This window comes from Aythya ferina, assembly GCF_964211825.1.
Source record: "Aythya ferina genome assembly, chromosome: 10".
NCBI classification, from domain to species: Eukaryota; Metazoa; Chordata; class Aves; order Anseriformes; family Anatidae; genus Aythya; species Aythya ferina.
This window is the reverse complement of record NC_140306.1, coordinates 16,950,836-16,958,833: the sequence shown is the minus strand read 5'-3', so window position 1 is coordinate 16,958,833 and position 7,998 is coordinate 16,950,836. Positions and strand designations below refer to the sequence as shown.

At 41.4% G+C, this 7,998-nt stretch overlaps 1 long non-coding RNA gene across 1 annotated transcript in view; it reads left to right on the top strand.

The window, feature by feature from the left end:
• The first annotated feature begins 1,951 nt into the window (after positions 1–1,951).
• LOC311442363 overlaps positions 1,952–7,998 on the top strand; it is a 58,410-nt gene continuing 52,363 nt past the window's right edge. Inside the window, exon 1 of the long non-coding RNA XR_014696573.1 lies at positions 1,952–2,113. This is a non-coding gene — a long non-coding RNA (uncharacterized lncRNA). The remainder of the gene's footprint in view (positions 2,114–7,998) is intronic.

The following is a 7,998-nucleotide window of genomic DNA, read 5'->3' as shown; positions in this document are numbered from 1 at the left end:
TGGGCCTTTGGAGACTCTGGCTGTCCGCCTGAACCCTAAAATTATTCATTGGTCTCTACAAGTGGGGTTTTGGGCCCTAAAGGGAGGCTTTGTGCCCTAAAATTTAAACCTTTAAGTCTCTGGAATGACCTTGTTTTTACCTTTAAGTTCTTGAAGTGTCCTTTTAAAAAAGTTTGAGAGTAACTCTTTGCTCCATCAGATATTTTCAGGTAATGACATTTAAACTAATGGAGATGAAATTTATATTAGAGGTTATGGAGAAATTCTTTTCTCAGAGTGTTGTGAGGCACTGGAACAGGCTGTCTGGAGGGCCTGTGGATGCTCCATCCTTGGAGATGTTGTGGAGCTGGTAAGATAAGGGAGGCTTTGAGCAACCTGGTCTAGTGGGTGGCATCCCTGCCTATGGCAGGGGGGTTGGAACTAAGGGATCTTTGAGGTAACTTCCAACCCAAGCCATCACAGATTCTGTGATGCTCAAGAATCAATATGTGCCTATGACTAAAGAAACATACTCTTACTGAATAGAAAAGAATTTGTAATAGTTCTAAGAAAGTTAATACGGAGAAGAAATGGCCTAATCTAGAGACTTTGTATGTGATAAATTCAAAAGATTAGCAATATAGTTTCAGGTGACAGGTGATAGGGTGTATGGAAACGGTCTCAAGTTGTGCCAGGGGTGGTTTTGGTTTAGTATCAGGAATACTGGATATTTTTCATGGAGGGGGTGGTCAAAGATTGGAACAGGCTGCCTGGGGCAGTGCTGGTGTTCCCATTCCCAGAGGTGCTTAACAGATATGAGGGCATGGCACTACGGGATACGGTTTAATAATGGCACTTTGTAGGTCAGGTTGGTGGTTGAACTTGGTGATCTTAAAGGTCTTTTCCAACATAGATAATTTGATGATAATTATTTTCCTATTATGACCTTATCATATGCATGTAGTCCCAATGGTCTGACTGTACTGTTTTGTACGGTACCATTCCCTTCCTTGTTTAAATGCTTTTATTTTAGTTAATTGCATTCTCAGTGGGGTCATCAGTTGCTATACCATGTGTGTATGTAAGACGTAACCAATAATCCAATGTGAGTATCTAAAAAAAAAGCTTGCTTCATTTCATGCATAAATATATCATAATTTACTATATTTCAATAAATATATTTTCCTTGGAAATTAACGTGTGTCTTCAAGGACTTGATACTAATCTGACTGCAGGTTATGCTTGTTTCCAGCTCTCTAATGTACTCCAATCAATTTAAAGGTAAAGAGTATTTTGGTCCTTTGCCTTCAAACACTCTCCAGCAATACAGGAATCTCTTGGTCTGCCTTCTCCTTAGGGTTAATACATTTGCTACTAGGCCATGCAGTACAATCTCTCTGAGGTGCTTAACAAGAGCTCTTTTATTCATTATAGGAATCACAGAATCACAGAATTTCTAGGTTGGAAGAGACCTCAAGATCATCAAGCCCAACCTCTGACCTAACGCTAGCAGTCCCCACTAAACCATATCCCTAAGCTCTGCATCTAAACGTCTTTTAAAGACTTCCAGGGATGGTGACTCCACCACTTCCCTGGGCAGCCCATTCCAATGTCTAACAACCCTTTCGGTAAAGAAGTTCTTCCTAACATCTAACCTAAAACTCCCGTGGTGCAACTTTATCCCATTCCCCCTCATCCTGTCACCAGGCACGTGGGAGAACAGGCCAACCCCCACCTCACTACAGCCTCCTTTGAGGTACCTGTAGGAAAGATGGAAAGACCTTGTTGTTCCTGGATTGTTTTGAAGCAGCAAGAGGCATTCTGTGGGCAGTACTGCAGAAAGTGCCAAGCATCCATCTTACTTTCCAATGTAGTGCCTTAGCCAACATTATTCTCTTGTGCTAATGATATTCCACTTCGTCAGAACTACCTAACTATTAGTCACAAAGAGCCTTGTGGCTAAGAAGCTCTTTTGGGAGGCTACAGCTTCATTTGAGATCAGTTTTATTCACCTTGGTGCCTTTGCAGAGCTGCAGAGGGGCAGATAGTACAATTTCATTGTCCTCTTCCTTCCTCATGCCCAACTTCATGAATCCATGCCAGTAAGTGGAGTCCCGACTTTGGTCAGGCAAAGGTGAGTACTGAATTTGACTAGATTATTATAGAGCCCACCAGCAGTAAGTAACTTGATTGAATGCTATGAATGAGATGAATGCTTTTTGAATGAGGTGAATGCTTTATATAGCACATTTGATGATCTGTACTTGATAATCAAGTCCATTGGTGAACAGTAGTTGGCTGTGGAAGCTACATGCTGCCTGGTTGGATAAGCATTGCATTTACAGTCTCGAGGGGATTAGAACTGAAAGTAGCAATTAAATAATAATTATGAAATGTTACCTTTTGGGATGATGTCTGCCTGGCTTACTTCCAGAAAAACTGTAAGTGTATTTCTCTGTGTACACTGTCATCCTTTCGGGGACAGCTGATGGAAATAAAACTGGGGCATGCAAACAAGAAACAGTCAAAAGTGTGAATGCTAATCCAATAATAATTTTGATACATGCTCCAAGTCCTTGTACATGTAGGATCATGTGCAAGCATTTGGGGTCTGATTTGACAGTAGTACCTAAAATTTATGGGTATTTGATATCTCTCCTAAAGCATCAGCCAGCTGATGTATAGTGGCAGAACAAAAAGTCCTTGCTCCATAGCGGTTGAACAGCAAGTTAAAAGAGAATCTTATTTTCCAGAGGCATCAGCTCCCACTCAGATACCTGACTGAATGGTCAGTGCTTGGTACCTAGTAGTGTCTTGTTTTGGTACCCAGGATGCAGTCCTCTCTTGGGTTGACCTGCTCTGACCTTTTTTCTAGTCTCCAGCATTGCCACCATCGTTATTGATCACCACTGTTTCCAGCTGCAGATCCAAAGTGCCTCATAGTAAGTGACAGCAGAATCTGGGCTTGATTAGTTAGCCTCCCCAATGCATCTGCACTTTCATTCTTGCTAGGATGAATCCTTCCTCAAAAACAAAAGAAACACCAAGCACCCCTGAACATCAGCACATTATCTGCACTGGAGAACGTTCTGGGAGAACTTCTCTGCATTTTTCACTTTGCACTTTTGTCTTTCCATTTGTGAAGACACATAGTACATTACTGTACACCTTTTATCCATAAAAAAAAAAAGGTTTCAAAGTGTAATGTTTTTCCTGTCCATTTGTTTCTCTTAAACTGCACCAAAGTGGGTTACATTACATGACAGGTGCCCAAGTATGTTATTTACAAGTCTGTGGTTCCATTCTGGTTTTCATATTGCTTGATCCCCAAAACTGTGAGGAGCAATAGTTGCAAGCTGTTAGTGATGAAGCTCAGTTTCTGAGCACTTTCCTAGACCAAGAGGACAAGGAAACCTGTAACACATGCCTAGCAATGATTGCAACAGCCTTGGGGATTGACTGTAGAGTATGTAGATTTTTTTTTACTAGAGCAGATACACAAATGGTATTAAGTGGCTCTGCTGAGTGGCCAGTTCCCTATCTGTCAGGGTCACTTCCTTGAGCACAAAATGGTTCCTCCCCTAGACTCACTTCGTCTGACACACATCTGTTTAGCTTTCCACTGAGAAACTGCACATGCTCTTTCTGGAGACTTTTTAATGGGAGGTTTTTTAAATAGGTTGAAATCATCAGCTCTTTCACAAAGTCAGGCAAAGAATTGCTGCTTGGCCTTTTTCCAGGTAAGTACTTCAGCCCCTCAGGGCTGAGATAGAGACTGCTTTTGATCACAGGGCACTTAGGTCTACATTCAGAATAGTAGCATAAAAACAAACTCCTGTATCCAAATGGGAGTTACACTTTCAAGGGTGCATAGTGCCTTTTGATCTTCTGTAAGTCAAAAATAGCATTTTAATATTGAATATCCTCCCCAGAAATGGTGCTTCTGGGGAAGAGTTGCTGTAGAGGAGGGGAAAATATGAATCAGAAAATGACAGCATCTGGAAAAATTCTTTCCTGGAAAGGATTAATCTTGTAACTCACTTTGTCTTTCAGATGCATTTTTTTTTTTTTCATCTCCAATTAATAGTTAGGAATAAAGGCATGGTTCTCATTCTTGCATTACCGTATTAAGGCTTCATCTAGATAATGTTTTGTTTTAGATCTAATGGAGATTCATGGGCCCGAAATGTCATACAGAAATCACTGTTGCATTCTCTGGTGGAGTATTACCGTTGTCAGACACTAGGACAGTAGGCATCAGTCAGCACATCCATGCCATATGTTGTAATTATTTGAATGTGCTGTGGTATCTTGCATACTAATTTACGAGTTATCCAGAAGGGGATATTGGTAGTAGTTGGGAATTTCATAAAACAGTCTAGGATTTGCCAGTTTTGAAACATGTTTGTCTTCTCTGTATGATCTCAGTGCCTGACAAGCTACTGCAGTTTTTAGAGCTAATGGGCTCTGTTTAGACACTACTAACCTCAGTAATTAGCACAGATATTTACACATACGTATTTGCACAGATGCATTGCACAAATAAGGACATGAATTTTTGCCATGGGCCTTAGACTTAATGTGGAATGAGGGAGAAAACCACAAAGTAAATGATCAAGACTTCGGTCTTTTTAATTGCTGGAGCACTATGGATGCTACTCTAAAGGAAAAAGAAAGTTCCTCACTATTTTTGGTTTGCTTAGGGGCCAGAACTAATGTAAATATCATCCCCATACCAGTACTCCCAGAAGGAGAGATCCTAAAGATACAATTTTTAGACGTGTATATCAGACTTGTAGTTCTTGGAAGACTTTTTGCTTTAGGCAGAGCTTTTGGGGATGACTCATCAAATCAAGGCATTTTGGGGAAATGTAAATGCAGGTGCAGCTGAAGGGCAAAGTCACATTTGCCTGTGCTTAGGGGCCTCCTATTACAAATATGCTCCGGGGTTGTGTTCATTCACCCTCACCTTTAAAAAAAAAAAAAAAAAAAAGCCCAGCCCCAACACTTGCCATCACAATTTGACAATTTGCACACATTAGAGTTTATAATAATTTAGAGAGCTGAAAATGTTGGTAGGATCAGTTTTGATTTAGTTATGGCACAAAAGCGCAGTGATGGGTGGCTTAAGGAGCCCCTAGAAAATGACTTGTCCATTGTTGTTAATGTGAGCCATCCTCTTGATGTACCCTCAATCTCTGACAGAATGGTGGATTTGAAACTCATCTATGTTGCCCCTGCAGCTGTGTCCTGATTCAATGCCTTTTTGGTACATCTCTCATCTGTGCAGATACTAAGTGTACAAAACCAGAGCTTTGCAACATGACATATTACATTAGTATGAGTTATGTATGCAAAGAGAAGAGCAGAGTTGGTGAAATGATGAAAATAAATTGGGAAGGTACAGGACAATGATGGCTATACCACTCTAGGGAAATGTTTTAACTTGAATGTTGCAACAGATACACTGTAAAGAATTGATGGCTTTGGTACTACCTTGATCTGAAGAGATAGAAGTTAGGCAATTGCTGAAGTGTGGAAATACTGTGTTCAGGTCTGTGCCCCTCACTACAAGAAAGATACTGAGTTGCTAGAGTGTGTGCGGCAAAGAGCAACGGAGCTGGTGAAGGGATTAGGAAAACAATTGTTATGAGGAGCGGCTGAGGTGGAACTGGGGTTGCTTGGTCTGCAGAAGAGGAAGCTGTGGGGAGACCTCTACAACTACCTGAAAGGAGGTTGCAGTGAGGAGGGGGTTGCTCTCTTTTCCATGGTGACAAGTGTTAGAACATAAAGAAACAGTCTCAAGTTGCACTAGGGGAGGTTTAGATTATTAGGAAGAGTTTCTTCATAGAAAGGGTGGTTAGGCATTGGAACTGGCTGCGTGTGGGGGAAGTGGTGTAGCCCCCATCCCTTGAGGTATTTAAGAGTCATGCAGACATGGCACTAAGGGATGTGGTTTGGTGGTGAAGTTCGTAGTGTTAGGTTGATGGTTGGACTAGATGATACGAAGGGCCTTTTCCAACCCAAATGATTCAAGGATTTTAGTAGAACATGCAGGAACATGCAAGAAAGGCACCAGCACAACAGTGATCACTGCAAAGCTGGTAATGTTCTAGGCATCCCCTTCAACCACTTGATTTTGCTTGTTGAGTGTGAAAATCCTAGGATGGCATGAGGGCTCCATATTCCACCAAGAATAAATAAGTTAAATAAGATTGTCTGAAATGGCAAATTCAGAAAATACTGGAAAAAAAAAAAACTGAGGTCTCTGCTTGACCTCCATTGACACAAGCAGTCTATTTAGACGTTGTGGAAAAGCTTAAATCTGAGAACTTCCTGGGTTGCTACACAGAACAGAATCACCTTTAACTATGATCTACCCAAATGGTTGCCTTTTTGGATGGAATGAAATAGTGTCTTGGTTTTGAACCAGTTTACTTCATAGGGTAGAGGCCATCTCAGTGATTTTACTCCGATCTGTGTATTCTACTCCGTGTAACTCCTTTATTGTCAGGTAAGGCCATTTTTAAATGGGCTTGTGATTCCTGAGTAGGGCAGGAGGTACCTGATGATCTAAATATTGGCATGAGAATTCAATTCACAAGGTCTGAACAGGAAGTTTTGGTTCTAAATTCTACCATACTTACCCAATATTTTGAGCAGGAAAATGCAGGTGTACCAGCCTGATGCCAGAAGGCCCAGCCAATAGCTCAGAAATACTTTCCTGTATTTGATAGTACAGGGAAAAATAAATCCAAACTTAAGAGCTGCGCTGAAGAGAACAAGGGGAACAAGACAGCTTATCAGTAACCGTCAAGAGTACTGATAAGAGAGAGGTTCATTTCCTCCACTGAATTCCTGATGAAGCTGAGGCTGCTGTTCCTGTTCAAGGTCAGACTGAGATGAAAATGTTCTACCTTCTGATTATGACAGACAGGAGACAAGTTAGCATGGAAAACATCACTGGCAGGAATCATCAGCGTGATGCCAAAAACCTGGTGTTAAAAAGCAGTATCTGTAGCATGCAGTTATTTGCAATGTAGAATGTGCAAAGCCTTTGGAATTCCTCACATTCCATCCTTTGCATCCAATCTCTTTGCTACAATGTCTGCCTCACATCTCCTTTCTTATGACAAACATGGAAGCTTTGGGGCAAATGGAAAGAGCACCTTGCAGAGAGGCTGTTTAAAGGTTTTCTTCTTTCTTAAAAAGCACCGGCAAAGTACTTGCTTTACAAAGCTGAGGAACTTCATTATATAAGGTAACATCTTCCTCAGTGTACCTGTAGGCTTAGTTGATGGTAGGTTAGTGTACTAGTGGCACGGGGTGTGCAAACTGATAATATTAGTTTAATTTGTGTGCGTGCTTGTGAGTTTTTCATTGCTAGCTCAGTTGCTCTATGTCCTGTTAGCATAGATATGTCCATGTGAGGACTCTGAAGAGCTGTAACAGCAGCACTCTGTCTTCTGAGTCCTAGGAAGCATTTTGCTCACAGAGCTATCCTCCCTTTAAACTGCTGGAGCTGTTTAAAAAGAGCTCAGAAAGCTGTGATGTCATTTTCAAAGCGCAGCACTTCCCACTGCAAAGTTGAGCTTTGCACTATTGCAGGCAAAAAAGGCATCTCACAGAGAACACTGGTGAGACGCTGGAACAGGTTGCCCAGAGAAGCAGTGGATGCCCCATCCCTTAAAATGTTCAGGTTGGATGGGGCTTTGAGCAACCTAATTGAGTGGAAACAGTTCTAGCAACCCTCTTCTAGTGGAAGATGTCCTTGCCCACAGCAGGGAGGTTGAAACTAGCTGATCCCTTCCAACCTAAACCACAAAAAGCATTCAGTAACTGTAAGAATACCTCTTTCCTGTCCTCTTTGCCCAGATTTCTGACTGCTACAGAAGAACAAGCCATGATTTTTGTAGTTTTAAATATCGGAAGCGTTCTTTTTATTTGTCCCCTAGGTGAAGGAGAGATGGGCAGCATTCCTTTCTTCTGGTAAATGTCATGAGAGCTACAACAGTGTAA